This window comes from Carex rostrata, chromosome 29, assembly GCF_964058835.1.
Source record: "Carex rostrata chromosome 29, lpCarRost1.2, whole genome shotgun sequence".
Lineage (NCBI taxonomy): Eukaryota > Viridiplantae > Streptophyta > Magnoliopsida > Poales > Cyperaceae > Carex > Carex rostrata.
In genome coordinates, this window is record NC_135946.1 from 6239428 (window position 1) to 6259410 (window position 19983).

The window sequence follows — 19983 nt, forward strand, 5'->3', positions numbered from 1 at the left end:
ATTATTTCTGTCAAATGCTTTTAGTTTTTTTGTGCATATATGGCGCTAGATGCAGCTGGGACAGTGAGCTGGTTTTTTTGTGCATATATGGCGCTAGATGCAAGCAATATGTTTGAATTTCCAGTGCAGAGTTGCGTTTGCACTTAATTAGTTTGCGTTATTTGGTTTTCTTTGTTAGCTTCAGCAATTTTGGTTTCAAGTTCATTTCCAGTTCAGAGTTGGTTTGCGCTAATTTTCCCTTTTTTTTTTTACTACGGTTTTGATTGATGCATTTCTTTGATTATTATCGACATAGAGGAGAAGAAAGCATATTGTCTGAATGTCTCATTTTTTTAATAGAAAATCAAGTCTCTGTTTCATTGTTTATAAAGGGAGAAAATACATATCACAAAATAACTATGCTATGCAGAAATGCAGTTATTCTCTTGGAGGAATTATCATTTTAGAAATGCAGTGATTCCAAAGTATCTATTTTTATAGCAAAGTGTCTATATATAAATATGACATAAATATATAAATATGACATAAAGATCAAGTCCACTAATCATTTTAGATATCCAATCAATATATAAATATGACATAAAGATCTCTGAAAATTAAACATCCAAGGGTTTTCATAGATTTCTAAAGCTCCCCCAAGTTACCTAAAAGTCTAACATTCAAACATCAACGCTACTTGCATACCATTACAATTAAAATACCGATCATCACAAAGACAATGATAGCAACGAGAAATTTGATTTGCTCCACTAATTTAATAAGGCGAGAGTTGTGTTCCTTCCATTCTCCCATCTCAACATCATATCGAGCTTCAGTTCTGCGAACACGTCTGATAGCACATGCTCGATATCACTCTGTTGTTTCACAATTCCTAATTCGCGAAGAAATTCCTCATACTCCTTCCACATGAAGAAATTGCAACTATAAGACCACTGCAATTACACAAAAATAAAAAGTTCCATTGAGTAAATAACTAAGGAAATACATGAATTAATTAGAAATTGCTCTTTAGAAGAAATTGTGCTAGTAAATGCTTTCTCTATTATGCCAAGTTTCATGATTTTTGGTACCGGTAGAGGTTTACTACACCTCTCTCAAGCAATTGAATGAGAAAACAGAAATAATGTCGAGCAAGTCTCATGATTTTTGGTACCAGTAGAGGTTTACTACACCTCTCTCATAATACTTGGACTAGATTAAATTGACACAGTAAAAAATGACACAGTACCATAGCCCCAATATTGCACCTCTCTCATACTACACCAATAAAAAATGACACAGTACCATAGCCCCAATCCAAGAAAACATATGGAAAAGAAGATTAAATTGCTAACATTACATACCGTTGTGTTTTTTTGGCACTTCTAAAACACTTTGTTTCGATTCGCCGGAGTTGGGGCACGGCACCATCGGAGAGGAGTGGCTTGGCTGGGCCGAAGTTGTGGAGATCTCTGAGGACGTCGTGTGATTCTCCACCAGTGGCCGATGGCAATGCATGGTGGAAGGCTGGTTTGAAAAATAAACATTGAACTCAGGTCTAAGCTTATCAAACATTGAACTCAGAAATTAAATGGAAGTCAAATGGAAATCAAATGGAAGTTTAAATTATCTAATGCAAGAACTTGAAATTGTAAGGGTACCAGCCGAATGGTTACTGGTACAACGGCTGCTGCATATTAGAAGGGACCCGTTAAGCTTAATATATTCCTGACAGCCCCTGTCAGTTGAGTTTCAAAAAAACAAGAACTTGAAATTATAAATGAAAGTGTATGTGCCTTAACAAGCTGACTGAAACTCCGATTCTATGAATCCGGTACATGCACCAGTACCAAAACTGAAACCCGGTACATGCACCAGTACCAGTAAGTGGAAAGAAGAAAATAAAACCAGTACTAAAACTGAGACCCGGTACATGAACCGTTATCAGTAAAGTAACAGTATCCCGCTGAAGCCATCCTAGAAGGAGAAATTCAGGTTTGAATGTGTGCTTGATTGAAAGAGGTATTTACCTTAAGAGAGGAGACAGTGGAGAGCGACGGAGAGAAAGAGAGGCAGATCTGTGGTCTGGGTCCGGGGCGTGCGTCAGTGGAGAGCTAGCGACGGAGGTGGATCGGCGACGGAGATCGACGGAGGTGCGTCAGTGGAGTGCGTCAGTGGAGAGCAACAAGAGAAATTAAGAGGCGAAGGGATGAAGGGAAGGGGACTGTAGGCCTCCATTAGAAATTTTATCTGTTGTTCTTGAAGGGTAAAATAGGGAATATGAAAATACATTTTTTATACAACACTTTTCAGAATTATTTTAATCAAATAAGTATATTAGATGTATAAATGTGGCAAATTGGTAAATTTGATGATTTTAGAGTGGCAAATAAGAAATTTTGAGTTTTGGAGTGGCAATTTGATATTTTACAAGTTTTGGAGTGGCAAGGAAGAAATTTTCCCTAAAAAGTAAAGATACCAATACGGTTAAACAACCAAATAACTAGCAAATAATTATTCAAGTTTTCAGACATTCCGTCCCTTTAATTAAATTTTAATATATATATATAACTAAAGTTTTAAAATCATATGATCACTTAGCACCTGTACAAATAAATGTAGATCCACCTCTGATAATTATTTGATAATGCACATACACATAATTATTTAAAAAAACAAGTTGGACAACACAAAAGACAAGACATAATTTTCCGGCCAGTTTTTTTATTGTTTCCGGTTTACATGCTTATCTGGTCTTTCATCCGAACCAAACCTGCAGATATGAGCCTGTTTTGCTATTAGTTCGGTCCGATTTTATTTTTTAATAACAATGACAAGTAGTTAACTAGAGATCCCAAAAAGAAAAATAAAGAACTTATTCAAAACATGCACTCTAAATAAAAATATGTTCTTGTATCATGTAAAAAGAATAAACATGAACTGTTTCTTGTACTACTCTAAAAACATGCACTCTAAATAAGCATGCACCTTGTTTATTGTTTTCCTATTCTAAAATGAACTGAGGATATTCATTAGTATTTATTTATATTTTGTTTGTTTACCAATATGAGAGTACAAGCAGCATCCAAGAAACCATTCTTCTGAAATTATTTTCTATTTTTTCTTAAAAGAGTATTACCCAAAATCAAGTTTACCTTCTAAAGGCTGGATGAGTTGAGTCTGCATCCTATTGAGGTAACAAAATGTTTGTGTTTAGATCCGGATTTTCCAATTAGAATCCGTACCAATCTAGCCCGAGATGAAAAGCATGGTCCCTTTAATATTCATGACAAAGCAGATCAGACGGTTTGAATCTAAATTCAAAATTTCTGTTACCTCAGGTGATATGAATTCGGATGAGTTGGGACATGTGAGAGAAGACGATTTAAAAAATAAGAAAGGGTCAAATTTACAAATTATCTTTTTTTGGATATTTGTATCTTTATTATTTTTTCAATGCTTTCTATTATGTCTTTTCCAACTTTTTTTCTCATCTCGATATAAAGGAAATTAAGGCAAACAAAGGAAAGAAGAAGGGCCTATTTAGCAGCCCTTCTTAATTATCTCACTGCTTGGTGGGACCTCTTGTCAGACATTCCGTCCCTCAGGAAATTAATGCAGAAATTTTTAGATCAAGTGATTTTCTACCTATCTAAAAAAATAGTAAAAAATTTTCAAAAAATATAAAATTTGGTCTCCAAACACATATTAATATGGAGAACAAGATGAACGGTTCGGATCGACCGTTAAGATTTTGAAAACTTGAATATTGAACCGTAGCACCGTAGCCCTCTATGCTATCCATAGCACCCAAGCCTTGTTCTATATATATATCATAGCTTTCAAAAGCAAGAAAATATTATACTCACGCTGCATCGCCATAGTCAACTATTCAGAGCATTGACATGTTCAGAAAAGATAAATTGGCACTACCACATGCATTAATGCATGCCTACTTTGAATTACAAAAAAAAATGAGTATGACTATATACTTCAGTGGGTCTACCACAGAACAATATATAACATATAGAAGCACACATAATTCACCTAATACATACATATATAAGGAGAATATGTTTTCTATGGATGATTTTTATTTTGAAGTTTGTTGTGATCGCCATATGTGCTGACATGTTTTCTTCCCGGAGGAGGAAGTGGGTCGCGGTGCGCCGGGGGACATCTACGAACAGCACTAGGACTACCAGTACATCCACTGGAACCACTGGAAGGAACGGTACCTTTAGGCGCTACTGCTGGCAGAGAGGCCATAAGAATGAGAACAGAAAGGAAAATAAACTTGACCAAGGTTGTCCTCATTTTATGGATAATATAAGTATATAATTACCAATAATGGCTTTTAGTTTTCCTTTACTGGGTGCTGTGAGGAGCAGCAAGAGAAAACCAGTTGTATTGATTGGTTTATCATGCATACTGATGAGATGAATATTTGTATGGAGGAAAATGATCACAAGTCGTCCTTGACTTGAGAATAGGGACACACAGATGGCAGTCGTTTTTGATTGCTAATTTGTACATGCACAAATTCACTTTTATCTTTTCCATCTTGTAAATCACTTTTTCGGAAAAAAAGGAACCCCCAATACTGAATTGGATATTTACCTACTTGATAACTAATAATTTAGAGTAAAAATTATTGAGTGGCGGGCCCCACAGGTGGAAAATCATTGGAATATGAGTTGAAGAGTTGCTCTCCATGACAGTCAATTCCAAATTGGTGGAAATAAATCTGTTGCGATTCTTTGGAATCGCAAGACCTGCTTTTTAAAATTAAACCATCCATTTTTTAAATATACGGATCTCAAAATCAGTTGGTTTTTAAGCACGAATCTCAAAACAAATGGATGGTTTGATTTAGAAAAACAGGGTCCCTGCAATTCCAAAGAATCGCAGTTTTATTTTCCAAATTGGTTTACTATGGATGCACTTCTTTATTTTTTGAGAGCAGAATTACAAGTACCTTGAGAGCAGAATCTTGTCAACAAGATTTTAAAACTGATTTAATTAATAAATAGTAAAAAAAATTATTAAAAAAAATGTAAACAGTGAAAATCTTCTAGATCATTTAAAACAACGATTTTAAAACTGATCTAATAAATAGTAAAAAAATTCAAAAAATGTAAAATTTGGTCTTCAAGCACATTTTAATATATATTGAATGTTGAACTGTTTGGACTTTGAAAATGTAAAAATCGAAACGTTTGTTCTAAAATTCAGGAACAAATGTTTTGATATTAGTCTCTCTCTCTCTCTCTCTATATATATATATATATATATATATATGTATATCATAGCTTTAAAAATCAAGAAAATATTATACTCACGCTGCATCGCTATAGTCAACTATTCAGAGCATTGACATACATGTTCAGAAAAGATAAACTGGCACCACCTACTTTGAATTATAAAAAATAATGAGAATGACTCCTTCAGTGGGTCTACCGCAGAAAAATATATAACATATAGAAGCACACATAATTCACCTAATACATACATATATAAGGAGAATATGTTTTCTATGGATGATTTTTATTTTGAAGTTTGTTGTGATCGCCATATGTGCTGACGTGTTTTCTTCCTGGAGGAGGATGTGGGTCGGGGTGCCCCTCCGGACAGTGACGATTACCGCCGGGGATTTCAGGTTCAGTACATCCACTTGAACCATTGGGAGGAACGGCACCTTTAGGCGCTACTGCTGGCAGAGAGGCCACAAGAATGAGAACAAAAAGGAAAATAAACTTGACAAAGGTTGTGCTCATTTTATGGATAATATAAGTATATAATTACCAATAATTAATGGCTTTTACTTTTCCTTTACTGGGTGCTGTGAGGAGCAGCAAGAGAAAACCAGTTGTATTGTTGGTCTATTATGAATGCATACTGATGACATGAATATTTGTATGGAGGAAAATGATCATAAGTCGTCCTTGACTTGAGAATAGGGACACATGCATCGCAGTCGTTTTTTACTGGTCAAGTTCAGATTATTACTAGTAGGGCTGTAAACGAGCTGGCTCGGGCCGAGCTGGGCCTTAGCTCAGCTCGTTTATTTTGGCCCGAGCCTGGACCGAGCGAGCTGGACCTAGGTCACCCGAGCCAAAATCCCTGGCTCAGCTTGTGACAAGCCAGCCCGAGCTAGCTCGCGAGCTGACGAGCTGGCTCGTTGGGCTTTATTTGGCTGTTATTATACAAATTCAAAAATAAAAAAATAAGAAATCCCATTCAAAAAATTTAAGAAATTGTCCAGCAGGCACATCTTCAAGCAACTAAAGCCATATCATTTCTTCCCAAACTGAAAATACATCAATTTTGCATAATTGCGCCTTTAAAAATGGGACTGGACTTAAAATTATACGGGACTAAACCCTAAATTCACTGTAACTTAACGAGCCGAGCTGGCCCGGTCCAAGCTGACCCCTGGCTCAGCTCGTTTATTTTGGCCCGAGCCTGAGCCGAGCTGGCTCGTTAACAGCTCGGTCCACTACCGAGCGAGCTGTTAGCGAGCGAGCTAGAGGCGAGCTACGAGCGAGCCACGAGCCGCGAGCTTTTTTGACAGCCCTAATTACTAGTATTTGATCCTCTCATGTTGAATCCGAACAGTCCGTTATAAATTGACACGATTTTTAAATCTGGCTATTCCTCTTTTAGATCTCATTCCTTCATATAATTAATTAACTTCTTATTTCATCACCGTCCTTTCAAAGGGAACTATCAAATTTATGTGCATGTTATCCACCGAAATTGTTTTATTTAACATCTCAAAAAAAATAAACCAATTAACACTATTTTCATCAAAATAATATTTTACCAAGGTTGCAATTTGAAAATACAGTACCAGTAAGGAGAGACTGCAGTTTCAAACAGCAATCTCAGAAGGATAAACTGCGGTACCAACGTTTTTTTTTTTTTTTTTGGTTCTGAAACTTACTGCTTGTCAATTTTAAACGCAAATTAAAAAGAATTTGAAGGAATTTTAGTAGCTTTTATCTAGAAACTGAATATTATAATATTCAAAAGGCTAAATGAGCGGTTTGTCGCTTTTGTCATTAAAAAAAAAATAAAATAATCTGTCAAATGAGCAGTTTGGTATCACAGTTTAAAACTGCGGATGCATGTTTGGTCCCGGTACCAGCTCAATGGGTCTGTATTTTAAAACTGTGATCCTCGTAAATATAACATTTAAAAAAAATAAAGTTAAATGATTTATTTTTTTTAGATGAGAAATAATAAAAATTCGGTGTTATCCAAAAACTATTATTTCTGTAAATTACGTCTGTCTCTCTCTTTTGTATGTGGAATGTTTCTAAAATAGTTATCATTAGACTGATCGAAGATTAATAATAGAAGAAATAGGAAATCTGTTGTTTGTTTTTTTTTTGTTTTTTGTTCAAAGATAACATCTTTTGTGCATTCAGATTTGAAATTTAGAAAGAATATTAATCTAGTTAGATGGTTTGACTTTCAATTTTACTAAAAAAAGTAATAACAGAGACAAATATAATAGGGTTATTAATGTGACTTATTTATTTCTGTAGGGTACATGTTATAAATTGAGGTTATGCAAGGCTAAATGAAATTGCATTCTACTATTCTAGTCCAAAAGCTCGCCTAAAAGAAGCAGAAAGGATCCATTTTCAACACACGAAATCCTAGTCTGTATCATAGTGATAAATGAATAGTTCGGATTTGGTTTGGTGGAGTAAAAAATTCGAGAATGATTCAGTACAACGTAACAAGAAATAAATAAAAAAATAAAAAAAGAAACCAACCCAATTTTTTAATTTTTTAAATAAAAATTTCGCGTTATTTTCGTGTTTTTATCACGAATAATTTGTGATTCGCGTTTTATTCACGAATAAAACGTATTATACGATTTTTGCGTTTTATTCGGAGTTCAGTTCAAAAACGTCAAAAAAAACCCGAATAAAACGCAAATTATTCGTGTATTAAATGCGTATATTGTCACTATGGTACTCCGTACTATTCTAATCCGGATAGTTAATTTTAACGAAAGGATGAGATTGATCCGATTTAAAATTTTGAGATTTTTGTATATATATTTGGTATGTACGTTTCAATCATACTGTCCGAATTGAAATAGTATGGATCCTAGTGTTTTGTTTGTGATACCAATCCAATAAATCTGAACCTGTTGATTAATCCTAGGGAAGTCAATATATAGGTTTACTGGCATGGGGTCTCCTGACATAAGAAACAATGATAAATTAGCTCTCAAAATATTTAGGACACTCGAGATTGTGATCGTGAATTCACAGCCTGTCAACCATCAAAGAAAGTGCCTAGTCTCTCTATTTATTCAGGCTATATATCCATGTTGAAAATTCTGCAGGGGTCCTTTCTTTGGCAATTGCATTTTAAATGGGACTCATTCACTGCTACAAAGACACTAATTATACACGGTACTAATAAATATTATGATTATTCATTACTACAAAAACACTAATCATACACGGTACATCATACACGTTTTCTCAACATTTCCATTAAATCTGTGTATAAAGCAAGAATGCATGCATCCTTCCATTAAATATTTTAAATTTCTTAACTTGTTTATATAAGAGATTAACTTGCCTAAAAAATAAATCAAGTTCAAGTTTTTCATTTATTAACGGTTTCATTCAATATGTCAGTGAGAAATAAAAGCTGAATTGAGTAATCCTTAATTTTATTACAAAGAATAAACTCACAATTTATTTCAGATTCATTATGAACTCACTATTGGTTTCTTAATTGTCAATTTCGGTTGATTTCATATATAATCATTTTCCTTTGTTTTTACTTTAAATGTTGAAAGTCATTAGACTGTTTATTTTGATATTGAAAATAGCCAGCCGGTTACTGTTAAAGTTCATTTGTGGATAAAAAATTTGGACAGAGATATTATTCATTTTCATAAATGCATATTTAATGTAAATTCAAGTGATTTGGTGTGATTTTAGTTCAGGATCAGTTGAATTTTAATACCAACGTTGGTTGCATCCTTACACCAGTCCGTTCCGGTAACAATACGGTACCAATGTTACCAATATAAACTTTTAGGCACGTGGGTATATAAAACATTTCCTTGGTAAGTTACTGTAACATAAGACTTACCTAACAAAGTAATACCTAATAAGGCTAAGGCTTCCGTAATTTTAATATTTAAACATGGTAAATAAAAAAATAAAAAATGCTGAATTTGTTATTGATTTGAGGAGCCGTGACCAGTTGGGCTTAAACAGGCTGTAAGCTAGGTCCAAAATTTAAGGGAAATCTCCATCTTTTGAATTTGATTTTCTTGTACACCGTCGCCTAATAGTGCAATGTTTGATGAATTTGATCGGTTTGGCGTATACTAAATTTCTTTGGAAAGTCTCAATAAGAGCTGAAGCTTTTCTTTTGTGATGTTGTGAATTTACTAATTTAGGTCCATAAAATTCAAGTGATTTTGTCATGCAAGTGATAACGACAATGTAGACAGGATTCTGTACTCCCTCTTTGAATTTTCAAAAAGGGATGAAGACTTGGTCTAATTGGGAATCTCTCTGATGCTTTATCTGGTTTCTTCAATCAATTTCCGCAAATCCTCTTTTGAATTTTCTATTTGATCTTCCCATAGTTACAAATTAAGGGGGTTTTGTACCTCATAGTTACAGATTTGATATTTCACTGTAATATATTTCTAAGTTGAAAAGCAAGTAATAGTAAAATATAAGTTGAAAATATAAGAATTTTGTATGTAAATACATCATTAATAAAGTAAATCGGTAAGTAAATCGGTTTGAACGGTTCATATTAGTTGTTTAAAATTTATCCAATTAATTTTGAAGTTGATGTCATATGACACTGATGTTAGCTAGCCGAACTCGCTTTTATATTCTTTCATTTTAATAAAGGAATACTAAAAATACGACATAGTAAATATATATTTGTTGTGTTTCGCCATTAGTTACATAACAAGAGGTTCCAAAAAATTAGTACAAATACGTATTTTAGTTTTTTGGAAGATGTACATCATTTATTAGTTATTACGCAATTCAATTCATAATTATTTTTTGGGAAATTCTCGATTATTTTTCATTGTGAAAGGCCCGGGAATCAAAACCAGTGTTGTAAAAAACGTATGTTTAGGCCGATTAATCAACCGATTAGTCGTTGGTTATAATCAAACTGTTACATATTTTTTCAATTTATCGACCGATTATTTTCAATTATTCCTGATTACTCAGTTAACGGTACCCTGTCCGTCCAATAACCGCATACCGTTATTTACAACACTGGTCAAAACGTGGCATTCAAATGGGAATATTTGATGTGTACTTCTCAAAAATTTCAAAATTACGTATTTATCATTCTAAAATTCATAATATCATATTCATCTTCTAAATTTAAAAAACTCACAAATTTACCAACTTTATTAAATTTTCTATTAAAACTAATTTTAAATTTATAAACTATCCATTTTGCACTTTATTAAAAGGGGAGTGCTATACTAAGAGCAACGATTCTAATTTTGAGAGCTGAGAGAATTTTTTAATTCTAAATACCCAAATTACCCTTACTTATTTAATAAATTGATTGATTACCGGATCCACTTCCTCTCTCTCAATTAATAATATAACTAATTAAAGGAAAGTTTTGTCCTTGACAGCATGAGGATTTCCCAGGAATAGAAGGGCAAGGATATTTTGTCCTATAAGAAATTATTTAATATTGGAGACTCATATTAATAAAAGAGGAGAGTTCAAATGCCTTCATTTTTTGTACCTCCATCATGCCTCTATTTTTAAAAACTTTAATAACTCAAAATTTAAATCTTAAAATTCAAAATAAAACCGTTGGATATGAAATACATCATTTTATCTATGCACGTGTAAAAAATTATGACATTTCAACTTTGGTTTGGTTATCATCTTGAGCTTATAAAAATGTATACTAATGTGGATAATTTCTAGACGTTGATTTTTCAACTTATTGATTCATAATTTCATATAAAAGCAAAATCAAAATGTGATATTTTTTTTATGGACGCATAGAGAAAATAACATAGATCACATCTAACGGTTTTATTTTGACATTTAAGTTTTAAATTTTGAGTTATTAAAGTTTTTAAAAATGGAGGCATGATGGAGGCACAAAAAATGGAGGCATTTGAACCTTCCTCTTAATAAAAAGAGAAGTTTAAAGGACCTTTTTCACGTAGAGAAAAGTATTATTAGTCAACCAACTTAGTTGATATTTAGAGATAATTTATGTATATTGTACTCTACATTTTAATACTAAATGGTCAAGCTATTATTTTTTCTACTAATTTAGAAGTAGCTAAAATCATTAAAAAATTAGAAATATAACTATATATCTATGAGACACAATATTTTTGGAAATATAGAATTCACGGAAGAAGAAAGGATTTTTTTATTTTCTAATGAAAGGAACTTTCCTTAAATAAGTTCTATCATTGAGAGAGATGAAGTGGATCCTTTAATTAAGCAATTCATTTAAAGAGCAAGGGTAAATTGAGTATTTAGAAACAAAAAATTCTCTCAGCTCTCAAAATTAGAATTGTTGCTCTTAGTATAGCACTCCCCTTATTAAAAATATATCTCCATTCTTATATTATGCACGTAGTTGTCCTGATCCGCCAACGGCTGAGATTGAAAGATGAATTTTTGAATTGAATATCAACCCTTCAATCACATAATCTATCTTCTTTTGATTAAATATATCTATTTAATGTGTAGAAGTCTAAATTTAGTTAAAAATATACTCGCCACACAGACTGCTACATGATTTATCACATTAAAATTGAATAAATTCCTAACGATCTGTTTCATTATTTCTCTTTACAGTTATTTTCAATTCTTGCAATTAAATTATTTCCTTATTTCTCCATTTCCTCAATTTCATTTCTCATCTTCCTCTATAGTTTCGACAATGAAAATGGAAGCAATCATATCTTTTCGGATTTTTGTTTAGGGCTATTGTATCTTTGTGAATAGATTAATAGTAGATCTTATCATGATGAAAACAATCATATATTTGCGATCTGAAGAGAAAATAAAGAATATCTAAAACTTTCGTGTAGAGAAATGATATGTAGAGAAATTTCTATTTTTAAAATAATTTTCATAAGAATATATATGTGGAGGCACAAAATTAGTCCAAATGGATCATAACTTGTCCAAATAGCTACTTCACTGTATGATACTATTTTCATTTCTGATCTCCTCAAATCGTATTAAAACTGTTCAAATTAAAAATGGAAGTACATTCAATCCATATGGCTACTGGATCCAGTACCTAATCAAACAGAGATCTGCATCCTATGAGGTAGCAGAATATTTGAGTTTAGATCCGGACTGTCCAATTAGAATCCGTACCAATCCGTTAATATTTGTGACAAAGCAGAGCAGACGGTTTGGATCTAAATTCAAAATTTCTTTTACATCAGGTGATATGAATTCGGATGAGTTGGGACATGTGAGAGCAGACGATTTCAAGAATAAGAAAGGGTCAAATTTACAAATTACCTTTTTTGGATATTTGTATCTTTATTTTTTTTTTTCAGCCCTTTTCTATTTTTTGTCTTTTCCAACTTTCTTTTCTCATCTCGATGTAAAGGAAAGGCAAACAAAGTAAAGAAAGGGCTGATTTTTAGCAGTCCTTAATTATCACACTGCTTGGTGGGACCTCTTGTCAGACATTCTTTCCCTCATGAGATGATATCTTAGAAAAGTTTTAGACTTTCTGTCCATCCAGAAAATGTTTCCCCTCTTCTTGTTTTTCATTCCTCCGTTTTTTTCCTTACACTGTGTCATAATACAATACCCTCAACAGTAGCAGTAACAGTACTGGTATCTTTTGTTGACTGTCAACAGTAACAGTAATAGTACTGGTATCTGAATAAAATCCCATAGGTAGAAACAATTAATATCAATTTCCCAAATCAAGTGACAATTAATGGGTGAAGGTGAACTCAACAAGCTGTTGGGAGCATGGGCTAGCAAATTCACAATCAGGGTCAGAATGATTCTAGAACAAATAGTAAAAAAGGGCTGAATCTTTTCAACAAGACCGACCTTCTTCAAAGTCCAAACAAATAGTAAAAAATGTAAACAGTGAAGAACTTTTGGATCATTAAAAACAGCTATTTTAAAACTGATTTAATAAATAGTAAAAAAATTCAAAAATGTAAAATTTGGTCTTTAAGCATATTTCAATATAGATTGAATGTTGAACGGTTTGGATCAATTGTTTGGACTTTGAAAATGTAAAAATTGAAATGTTTGTTCTAAGATTCAGGAACAAACATTTAGATATTAGTCATTCTCTCTCTATCTATATATATATATCATAGCTTTCAAAAAGCAAGAATATATTATACTCACGCCGCATCGCTATAGTCAACTAATCAGAGAATTGATTGACATGTTCAGAAAAGATAAATTGGCACTACCACATGCATTAATGCATGCCTACTTTGAATTACAAAAAAGAATGAAGATGACTACTTCAGTGGGTCTACCGCAGAACAATATATAACATATAGAAGCACACATTCACCTAGCTAATACATACATATACGATCGAGGGGAATATGTTTGCTATGGATGATCTTTATTAATTTTGAAGTGTGCCGTGATTGCCATCTGTACGTGCTGATGAGTTTCCATCCCGCAGGAGGTTGTGGGTCATCATGCCCCTCCAGACAGTTAGGAGCACCGCTGGTGTCTACATTACATTCTAGAGGCGCTACTGTTGGCAGAGAGGCAATAAGAATGAGAACAGAAAGGAAAATAAACTTGACGAAGGTTGTCCTCATTTTATAGATAATAGAAGTATAAAACCAATAATGGCTTCTAGTTTTCCTTTACCAAGTGCTGTGAGGAGCAGCAAGAGAAAACCAGTTGTATTGTTGGTCTATTATGCATACTGATGAGATGAATATTTATATGGAGGAAAGTGATCACAAGTCGTTCTTGACTCAGAATAGGTACACATATATGGCAGTCGTTTTTGACTAAATTGTTTCATCAAGTTCAGATTATCGTAAGTGTCTCATCCTCTCATGTTTAATCCGAACCGTCCGTTATAAATTGACACGATTTTTAAATCTAGCTATATATTTCTCTTTTAGATCTCATTCCTTCATATAACTTCTTATTTCATCATGTACGTACCGTCCTTGCAAAGGGAACTATCATCAAATTTATGTGCATGTTATCCACCGAAATTGTTTTATTTAACATTTAAAAAAAAATAAACCAATTAACTCTATTTTCATCAAAATTATATTTCATCAGGGTTGCAATTTGAAAATACGGTACCAGTAGAGAGACTGCAGATTCAAACAACAATCTCAGAAAGATACTGCAGTTTAAAACTGCAGTACCAACTTTTTTTTTTGTTCTGAAACTTGAACTTACTGCTTGTCAATTTCAAACGCAAATTAAAGAGAATTTCAAGGAAATTTCGTAGATTTTGTCTCAAAACTCAATTTTATAATATCTAAAAGGCTAAATGAGCGGTTTCTCTCTCTTTTGTGGAATGTCTCTGAAATAGTTATCATTAAACTGATGGAAGACTAATAATAGAAGAGAGAGGAAATCTCTCTTTTTTTTTTTTTTTTCTGGTAACAAGGATAACATCTTGTGTGATGTAGATTTGAAATTTAGAGAGAATATTAATCAATTGATGAAGAAATAAATCGTGGTATTAAAAAATAAACCGGAATGGTCCGGACCAAATTCATAATATATAAAAGTTCGATCGGTTTGGTTATTTTGGTTTTAAAAAGCAAACTGAACTGGACAAATTAAATGTTTCTTTTTAACAAAAGCGACTAGTATTATTCTTGGGAATTAATATAGCAATAAGGAGCTTAATTTGAAACTTTATGAAAATTAATATTTTGGAAATTTTCTTACAGTACATACTAGGTAAACCCAGCAGCTATTTTAATTTCTTGGTAACTCCGACCAGCTAGCTGACCAGCCTGTAAACAAAATCAGTGGGACGAAAGAGCAATGAAAGAAAATAAGAAAAAAAAGGAAGAGAGAGAGACTAAGAGCATCTACATCCCTGAAACTCTTGAAGTTTCTAAATAACTGTTAACTAATTTTTAGAAATTTTATCTCTGAAAGTTTCTAAACCCTCACATTCTTGAAACTCAAAATTAGAGTTTCTTAATTGCCACATCAGCAAATAAATTACAAGAGAAAAAAATTTCAGCGAATTATTTGGCCACGTCAGAGTTTGTAAACAGTTTCTTATTAAGAAACTTTGGAGCAAAGTTAGTAAATAAGAAACCCATCTGCATCCCTGAAACTGGTTTAGAAACTGCCACATCAGATTAGAAACTCAAAGAGTTTCAGGAATGTAGATGCTCTAAGAGGGTACGTGTAATTATAATACCTTAATTTTCAATGAGTTGTGAGGTAAGCGATGAACAGTGACACTCTTTCATTCCGCCATCTGATCATTTAAGAGTGCTACAGATTAATTGAACCCTACCTCATCCAACGTCATCCATAATATACTGCATATTAGTCAAGTTCGCACGAAAAAAAAAAAACACCGAATGACTCTCTTCGCCCCTCCCTGTTTCGCATTCGAGCCCCATCTGTCCGCTCCTTCCTCTCTCGCGTGTGCCACGTTGCTAACTCCCCGCAACGTGTTGCTTCCCCGCTCTCACCGCCTTCTCCTCTTCTCTGTCTGTGGGTATTTCTCCTTTTCCGATTACCGACTTTACTTCCACCGTAGCGCCTTCTCAGCAACAAACGCAGGATTGGAGGACTGCCGCTCATCTTCTCCCGCGCTACTCTTCAAGGAGGCCAGGCTGTTGACTGCCATCGGTCTTTTCTCCCTCCTAATCAATTTCAGGACCATCGGTATTTTGTCCCACCTAATCAATTTCAGGTGCATTCATTCCGTTCTTTCAGCCAACGATGTATATTTCAATTTGCTGTATTGATGATTTAATTTAGAAGTAAACCTTGATAAAGGTTGTGGAGTAGGACTGACTGACTCTATTAAGTTGTACCCAATTTAGTAGGGTTAAGTTTTTTCAAAGAAAATAAGGCCCTGCACTTTTGAGAGTGCGAGGGGAACTCAGTCCGTATCTGTCAAAATATATTTGGGTAACAAACTACTCACATAGAACTTCTCTATTTGCTCAAGAAATAGTTGAGAAGACATGAATGACAATACTTTCTAAAGGAAAAACATTTAGGTTATTCCTTTATAGTATTGCATCTTTGTACCAATAATAGGTAGAGCTGAAATGACTTCAATTGCGGAGTTAAGTTATGGATATATCCAACAAAGCAATAATACTAATTTGAGTGGTCACTTTATCAGCTATCATACCGGTTTGTCATTGTACCAGAAAGCCTGACAAGGTAAGTTATTCCTTTTTTGATGTATGAATCACAAAAGATCATTCCAATCAGGACAAGATAAAAAAAGTATATTTTATGCTCTTTATTTAATTTTACTAAAGGCCTGCTATGTACATATGCTACATTAGCGAGCCTGCATACCAGGCACAAACTAATTGAATCAGGGAAAGAAAATATCCTTTTATTATTATTAAGCAAGGTCGGTACGCATCAACCAGTACTGTTTTGAATAAGGTAGTGAAAATTTGCTCGAACCAGAAATTGCATAAACCCCAACCATTACAAATTCAATTTTTTACCAGTTTTCTTCCAGCAATTTACACTACAATAGTAGTTGAATTAGGTACAAACTCCAGTTTTTACCAGCAATCTGTACAGATTCCAGTTTTTTTTCCAGCAATCTAAATTACAACAGTAGTTGAATTAGGTGGAAAAAAAAGAAAAAAAAAATTGGCTGCTACAGATACATTTCACAAAGTAGATTACCAGAAAAATACCTCGAAGGAGGTAACACAGCTTCCACATCTCAGATTTTCATAGAGTAAAAGAAAAAGGAATTAAATTCTGAAATTGTCCAGTCCCAGCAAAGCACCAGCAAAAGGGTACCAGCAGAAAGGTACCAAATCTTACCACCTAATTATGGAAGTGTTTGTCTATCCATTTATTCCGCTTAGGAAAAAAAAAACTACATAATGCATAGCCTTCGGGATAAATTGAGGTCGAATAGCATAATTTAGACAGAGGTAATTTTGAGATTATGAAAGTTCTTGCCTTTCCTTTTATTGAGCTTAGGAAAAAACTGAATGGTTGATAGTATAATATGAGCTTATTGAGTTGGAACCAAGTACAGCAGAAATTACTTCCTTGCAATTGATGGAAAAAATGAATAGAATGAATTAAAACTACATTCCAGTTTTTTTACTGCCAGTGTTTTCCTGACACTGCCGGACAACAATGAATAGGAACAATTGAATATGTGCACTTTTTTTAACAGCAAGTGCTATCAGGTACTTCTTTTCCTTTTTTTTTCAACATGATTAAAAATTATGCAAACCCTACGCAATTTTAGGTTAATCTTCTGTGTGGAGTTGGTTGAAAAAATTAGCATCTACAAACTATTTTTTTTTTTTTTTGTGTATTGTTTGTAAATCTTTTGTCCAAAGTTTCTAAATGAATTATTGCCTCTCTCATTCATTGGTTGGCTAAAGATAATATTTGAAATAAAAATTACTGCGTCTGATCTTCTATACACATTTTTTCCGATGAAATCTTGTCTTGCTTATCTATTAGTTAGCATGCAGAAGATATTATTTATGTTTTTCCTCAACATTCCTGCTTTTTTTCCTTTGTTCAGTGCAGTGTTGGTTGTCATCTGAACTTTCGTTGGCCTCTCTACCACTCCTTGCTCACACAGGTATTGTTCACATCAATTCCTCTCTTCCAAAATCTGAACTTGTCCAGTACCCGCAAAGCCCCAGCAAAAGCGTACCAGCATAAAAGTATCAAAACTTATCACTGAATTATGGGAGTTCTTGTCTTCCCCATTTATTGGGCTGAAGAAAAAGTAAATAATGGATAGCCTTCAGGATAAATTGAGGTGGAATAGAATAATTTAGATAGAGGGTTAATTTTGGGATTATGAAAGTTCTTGTCTTTCCTTTTATTGAGCTTAGGAAAAAACTGAATACTCGATATAATATGAGCTTATTGAGTTGAAACCAAGTACATCAAAAATTTCTTCCATGCTATTTATGGAAAAAAAAATTGAATGAATAAAATTTATACATTTCAGTATTTTTACCACCGGTGTTCTACTGACACAGCCGAAAAACATTGAATTGGTAAAATTGAATATGTGCACTTTTTTGAAGGTAAGTGGTATCAGGTACTCTTTTTTTATTTTACCTTGATGAAAAATTCTGAATACCCTACACAATTTTAGGTTAACATTCTGCGGAGTTGGTTCAAAAAACAAGCACCCACAAACTAGATTTTTTATATTGTTTGTAAACCTTTTTATACAATTTTTTTTAAAGAATTATTGCCTCTCATATATTGGTTGGCAAAAGATGATATTTGAATTAAAATTCACTGCGTTTGATCTTCTATACACATTTGCCCGATGAATTCTTGTCTCACTCATCTATTAATTAACAGAAGATAATATTTATGTTTTTGCTCGACATTTCTGTTTTTTTCCTTTGTTCAGTGCCGTGTTGATTGTCATCTGAACTTCTGTTGGCCTCTCTACCAGTCCTTGCTCGCACAGGTAAATTATTCACATTGATCCCTTCCTCTTTTCCTCTGTACTTTGGTTGATGAAATTAATGTGAATTATATTTTTCACTAACATTAAGTCAGGTATTTTCCCTATGTCACTTCGCATACCATTTTCAAATCCATCTCCGCTTTACACCCAAAGTACAAAAATTCCTATCTTCAACTTTACAAATGCAAGAAGTGCCAGTAGACTTTGGCACTTTCAAAACACGGTGAAATATATACTCCCCATATATGTAAGAAAACATTAAATTTAAGATTATGATTTTAAATTATTCATTTTCAAAATTTCTCTCATTTTAAAGATTTGTTTCATTTGTCTTACACTAATATTTTCTACTAGACTGTACTGTCCTTCTATTGCAGTAATAGCCAAAACTAAAAAAAACTCACTGTTGCTTGCAATTTGCTGAATTTGGGAAAACAAACATAGATAACAAGCATAAACACAGTCATTCAGAATGATGAAAATTGCACCAGTAAATGCCACTACCCTTCCTTTTTTTCAGAAATACATCAACATCTTGCCAGTAAATTCACCTAGATTTACCAGCTTCTATACAATTAAATAGCCAGAAAACCAGCAACCTAGATTTACCATCTATTGTACTGAAAGCCAGTATGTCAATTTACCCAAAAAAAAAAAAAAAAAATTAAACATTCTTACTTATTACAGCTTTCTAGCTACCGAGGGAAGCAGAGATGGAACGAGATATTGCAACAACACTTCAGCATGAGAAACGACGGTGATGGCTTTTCCATGGCTCTTCCATGCCACTTTATGCATCATTGATATAGTTCACTTAATGAATGAGAGAGAGAATTCAAAATGGTAAATAGAAATGAATTATATTTGTACTGTTCCCAACAAAATTTCTCACATTTTGGAATGTTCTCCGTTTTCTATTGTTGTACGAAATGGTTTTATGTTTTTCTGTTTGAGTAAATCAAAGGATACATGAAAAAAAAATTATGGTACACTATTTCCACAATAAATCAAGACTAATGACTCTCACAGAGATCAATCCTGAACTGCCCTTTTTTTCTTCCCGTTTGATAATTGCTTTCGTGATATTTTGTTCAATAATTGTTAGATGCAAATTCTGCTATTACTAATCTACATATCCATCCTCTTACATTAACAACAACAGCAGCAACATCAATCTATCATCAATGCAAAACAGCTCTCAAAACAGTTGCGGCGGAGCCGCAACATGAAGCACCTAGTTGTAATTGTAATTGTAATTGTGCCGTTAATTTGGATCAACATTTGTCCTTAATTTTATAGAATTCTTTTAGAATTTTT

The 19983-nt window shown here is 33.3% G+C and overlaps 1 protein-coding gene, 1 long non-coding RNA gene and 1 pseudogene across 3 annotated transcripts in view; 2 read left to right on the forward strand and 1 right to left on the reverse strand.

Moving 5' to 3' along the window:
- Positions 1 to 19983, reverse strand: part of LOC144546339 (uncharacterized) — a 43229-nt gene that overhangs the window by 7783 nt on the left and 15463 nt on the right. The gene's annotated exons all lie outside the window — the stretch shown is intronic.
- LOC144546546 (small nucleolar RNA R44/J54/Z268 family) lies at positions 9450 to 9552 on the forward strand (annotated as a pseudogene).
- Positions 17581 to 19572, forward strand: LOC144546057 (uncharacterized). Its single transcript, XR_013508685.1, has 3 exons — positions 17581 to 17811; positions 18607 to 18666; positions 19354 to 19572. It is a non-coding gene; the product is annotated as an uncharacterized LOC144546057 (long non-coding RNA).